This window comes from Salvelinus sp. IW2-2015, linkage group LG37 (assembly GCF_002910315.2).
Source record: "Salvelinus sp. IW2-2015 linkage group LG37, ASM291031v2, whole genome shotgun sequence".
NCBI classification, from domain to species: Eukaryota; Metazoa; Chordata; class Actinopteri; order Salmoniformes; family Salmonidae; genus Salvelinus; species Salvelinus sp. IW2-2015.
Window position 1 is genome coordinate 10,771,492 of NC_036876.1, and position 5,877 is coordinate 10,777,368.

Consider the following 5,877-nt stretch of genomic DNA (forward strand, 5'->3'; position numbering starts at 1 on the left):
CTTCTGATTAGTGAACTACTTATTTAACATTCAGAGCCTTCTAATGCTCTAGTGATAATCAGAGGGTGTACTATCCTATCCAGGGTTCCATCTCAAGCAGCATGAACACTTTGTTTGGCATTACATTTAACCAAATGAGTTACACTCAACTGTTTTTGTAAAAATAAGATAAAAATATAATACAATAGAAATTGAATCCAACAGTATATATGGAGGGAATTGGAACACACGGTCATACAAGTTGATCCAGAGCATCCCCAACATGCTCAAATGGGTGACATGTCTGGTGAGTATGCAGGCCATGGAAGAACTGGGACATTTTCAGCTTCCAGGAATTGTGTATAGATCCTTGCAACATGGGGCCGTGCATTATTATGCTTAAGCGGATGAATGGTACGACAATGGGCCTCAGGATCTCGTCACGGTATGTCTGTACATTCAAATTGCCATTGATAAAATGCAATTGTGTTCATTGCCCATAGCTTATGCCTGCCCATACCATAACCCCACTACCACCATGGGACACTGTTCACAATGTTGACATTAGCAAACCACTTGCCCATACGACGCCATACTGCGGTTGTGAGGTCGTTTGGACTTACTGACAAATTCTCTAAAATGACATTGGAGGTTGGCTTATGGTAGAGAAATTAACATTAAATTATCTGGCAACAGCTCTGGTGGACATTCCTGCAGTCAACATGCCAATTGCACGCTCCCTCAACTTGAGACATCTGTGGCATTGTGTTGTGTGACAAAACTGCACATTTTAGTGGCCTTTTATTGTCCCCATCACAAGGTGCACCTGTGTAATGATCGTGCTGTTTAATTATGCCACACCTATCAGATGGATGGATTTTCTTGGCAAAGGAGAAATGCTCACTAACAGGGATGTAAACAAATTTGTGCACAACATTTTTGAGAAATAAGCGTTTTGTGTGTGGAACATTTCTGGGATCTTTTATTTCAGCTCATGAAACATGGGACCAACACTTTACATGCTGTGTTTATATTTTTGTTCAGTGTAGGAATTGTTTCAATCGTTTAGCTACCTTTGTATGAAACGTTTCACCTAAGAGTTCACAAAATACTGCACTGTATGCAACGCACAAATTCTCAGATGAAGAAGTTGAGGAACTTGTGGCAGAGATGTCCTTTAACCAAGCCTTGACATTGTCCACAAACACAATAGCCAAAAGGGACATATTCTCAGGAACCTCTGGCTTGTAAAATGACACAATCGTGCTCATAACCTCATTAGCGGTAGAGTCTAGGTGAAGCTGAATGATCTGAGAGCTAAGAGCCATCATAGGTCCGGAGCTTTCGCTCTGACCTCTATGAAGAGCCACTTCTGGTGAGATGGCCCCTGGAAGCATAGGCTCACTCTTACTGGGTCAAAAATACTTTTGAATAAATAATTTTTAGCTTGCTCTTGATTCTCCTCTTTGTCTCAATCTGAGTTTTTAGGGGCCAAAATTCGAGAGTAAAACAGCATATTCTGCAACCTTTTAACAAGCCACCGGGACAGCTTTCACTTTTGTCAAATCTGATTGTTTGCGATATGAAGTGTATCGCAGAAACAACTCCATAATTCCAGAGGCCTCAGAACCCACATTAACTGTAGTAGATAAATGTTCTTCTGACATAGCTGGCAGATTTGTTTGACTGGCCAGATTACTTGAAGTCTCAGGTCTGCCAGCAGACATTTGTACAGATAGACTTCTGCTAGAACTAATGAGAACTAAGCTAATAGCTTCAGACTTCTATAGAGAAACTATAGAGTTTCTAAATGGTTGACATTGCATTTCTGGAGCTTTTTTGACTCACCATGCAGCCAAGGGATAAGGCTCTTCAAGAGATTTGTTTCTCTGATGTGTATTGTTCCAGATTAAGACCAACACAATTAAGACCACCAACTTGATGCCTAAATATATACTTTGTGTGCAACATTATTCTAAACACATCCATTGATTCTTGCTGGCATTCTTCGGAGTCAGCCATAACAGCCATTACCTCTCCTGGCAACGGTGCAAGAGAAGCCTCAATGTCCATATTCTACTTAGATGGATTGGTCTTGGCTTGAGGTGTGGCCTGTCCAGTGACTCCAATCCTCCGCAGCTTGGCAGAGATGACTAACACCACCTTCTGGGCAGCCTACATGGCATATTGCCTGCCAGTGTCACACAACACTGGGCTTGATTTACCTGAGCTGGAACAGGAGATGATCAGTGAGATGTCAGAGTTAACCTGACTCACGACATCTCTGACCACAGATCTGGTCAATCCAGGTGAGCAAAAAGAGCAGGATTGATCTCCCAGAACCTGAAGAATTGTACCCTCTGTGATCCCAAAGAGGGCACTAAAAGGATCTGTCAGTCGAGCCTCTCCATGTGCCCTCTGCAACAAAGTCTTGGAACTTCAAAACAAAACACAAGAGTTGCTCAATCTTGTCTAATGTTAACCTACTCATCTCCACAAATGAATACTTTGAATTCAACTACATCACAATAWTTGTAATATTTAGTTCTCTATAGATGTGGTGTCTGCCTTCCTACTTTACCATAAAAACAGTAGTTCTTTATCTTTTCATTCTTGGAACTGACAAATGCTGTGTAATGTGTGGAACAAATTCACCTGAATTGAGTATGTATACAGTGGTGAGATTATTTGGGTCAGGCACTCAGTTGAAATGTGGTTGGTAAACATACCTTCWAGAAGAAGTAATATTGTAATATTGCGTGCCACTGCCACTCGCCCTCAATTCTCTGCTGTTGTAACTTTGTGTTCACACATCAACTCCAGGCTCTGCTCAAATTCAGYGGATGAGGGGTAGGGAGTCTTGACCCGTTGACTAAACTGCCAGGCTTTTTGGGTAGACCTTCATTAATCCTCACCACGTGTTCCTGGATGCTTGCAATGTTGGCACACTCTGATCCAGTCAGYGAGGGGGAGGAGCTAGCTTCTCTAGCAGCATCTAGCTCTAATATGTGTTCAAGGGCYGGGATGAGGATCTCTACTGCTATCTGGGAAGAAYTGTTTTCRCTATMTTCCAGCACATTTTGGCAAGGTGTACTTTGGTCAACTGTTTCAATACAAAAAATAATTATATTTATTTTTTAGAGGATGTTGTGTCAAGTGCTTAGTTAGTTRATATGACAAACATTAATGTTAAACTTTCTATCAAATAATCGCACATCAAATGTTGACAGAAACTTACAGGAGATCAAATGCCCTCCTGAATCACTTTCCACTGCCTGATAAAGACACAAGTAAACATGTTCAGTTGTTTTGTACTGGTTCAGACAGGTTTGTTGTATATAGAATGTGCGCTATTGAAACATTTTGAGCATTCCAACAGTATCAGTGAGATTCGTCATAAAATTGATGAGGATTGGGAAGTAGACATCCTTTTCCATTCCTGAGGGGTGAAGTAAACTCTTGCGTAATAAATTATTATCCCTAAATGCTGGAACATTCAAGTCTAAAAGGCAGGTCCATTATTTTAGCCAATACATGGACAGATAGATTCAAACCTAGCAAACTGCACAAGAGGACACGTACCTTCTCTCTTTCTTCAGCTGAGCAACTGGCTCTTCTTCCCTTTACCTCCTCCTCCATCCCTTTCTCTGTGATACTCTTCCAATTAAGTTTGTTAAAAATCACCATATGCACATACAGTGTCATGAAGAGCACTGTAAAAAAAATCCAGTTTTTCCTTTAACACAAAGCTGCACCAAAATAGACTACCTCCTTTTGTTCTCCATTGAATTACGTTGATTAAAACAGAAAAAAAGTGCAGAATGTGTCTTTTAGGGCTAGGCCATCATAGACAGTCTGAACAGACGGACACAGTCTGCCCTGAACTGTCTGAACCTGCAGCGCCCAAAGTAAGCCCTGATGGATAAACTTATGTTGACGCATGATGTCATAATTATGTGAGTGTACATCAAACCGTGAAGCCCGGACCAGAGGAACTTGCATGCAACCCATGTTCCCCCAATTAAAAAATACCTTAATATGGAGAGATGATGGAATCACACCTTGGGGAACCCTCAGCTCTAAAAGACCCAACCATTCTTCTGTCTACCTTATATATTAAAACAATTGTCCGTTTACAAAACTTTTGTGTTGCGGATTCAACTCAACATTGGTATTAGCAATGCAGGACAAAATGTAAAGTATTAGCGGGTTTGTAGACTTTTAGTGTTGTTCTTATTCTTTGAGCTTGCCCCGGAAGCTGTTTGCGTATATTCTAAAATGTAAGTTAATTAACTACTAACAAGTTGTCCAAACAACAAAAAATCACCCATGACACTATTTCTCATATAATGCTAAGTTAATCAGGAATAGTGTCTGTCAAATAAGAATATATTAAATGAATAAACTACTGTAATGTGGTACGGCGTCCCTCTCCGGTTGATTTTAACAACACATTAATTAGGGGTGAAATGATAGTCACCAAGGGCCCGAGACAAGGGGATGGAGGAGGCGGTAAGGCAGTGGACTAAGATTTATACAAAGTAAGAAATAAGATTCGCAGTTGAATATGGCAGTTAATAACATATCTGAGATGGTTGACGTTATCTTCAAGACTGAAAAGATAAATGTAAAACATTAGTGAGTTAAAAGTTGGTAAGTACTAGTTTTCCATTTAACTGATATTATGAGGGCCCAGTCATCTTTTCCAACGTCTATGATATAAAAGCAGCAGCCTCGTGATGTGTCAGTCTATGGTGCATGGCTAAATCAGGTTTTTACAGTCTGATGGCTTGAGATTAAGAAAGCTGTTTTTTCCCAAGTTTCCTCTCTCTAGTGTTCCAGCCTCTTGAATACTTGTCACCACCTGTACCTGAAAATCCCTCCCGTCTTGTGGTATTGTGCATAAGAAATGTTAGAATAGGACAATGCCGTTGGTTTACTTGATTGCCCTGCCACATTAGGGAATAAGATACAAATTAATCTATTACGCAAGAGTTACTTCACCCTCAGGAATGGAAAAGGATGTCTACTTCCCAATCTCATCAATTTGACAGGAATTCTCACTGATACTGTTATTCACAATTTCAATCATGTGTAAACAAAATGGGCCACCTCATAAATGATTATATTTGTTATCAATAAATGACTAGCTGCCAAACATATCAGTATTTCTTGGACTAATCGTTAGTACTGCTACTCAACATACAACCTTCCTTTAGAGGACCGACACCAGCTATGCATATACAAAACAAGCTAGCGAAGTGCAGGATGTTGTCACCTTTACGATGATCTTTTTGCCCTCTGCTCGTGAAACTGACTATGACCGAATGGTTTAGCCTTCTGTAAGTGTGTCCCCTGGTAGTCTTGCAAAAGCGTATGTATTTTACAGCCGAGCTAGGTTAAGTTTCCTCGGAACCAAGAAAGTAGACAATTGGCACAGATCAGAAGGAGCACTTTGATCTCCTGTAGTTTTCTCGTCATACATTTTGGGTGAAAATTGTGTTTGGACCAGACCCGCCCACCACTCCTGGAAGTCATGAGGTCACTACTCAATCACACTACCTTGATTAGGCCACAAGGATCATTAAAATGTACATGTAAATGTTTTTCAGGTCATATCAAAAGACATAAACTAAAGCACTTGATACACAACATCTAAAAAGATAAATATAATTATTTTTGTATTGAAAAGATAGCTTGACCAAGTACACCTTGCCAAAATGTGCTGGAAATGAGAAAAACAACAGTCTCAGTAATATCCCAGAGAAAAAGGAGTCTGGTTAGTGGGTATCTTATAGATGATCCGTTCAAATTCCCGGCACTCACGTCAACAGACAAGTTGACTTTACAGAATCCGTCATTTTAATTAAAACAGTGAGCTAGACTACCAGCCTGCAA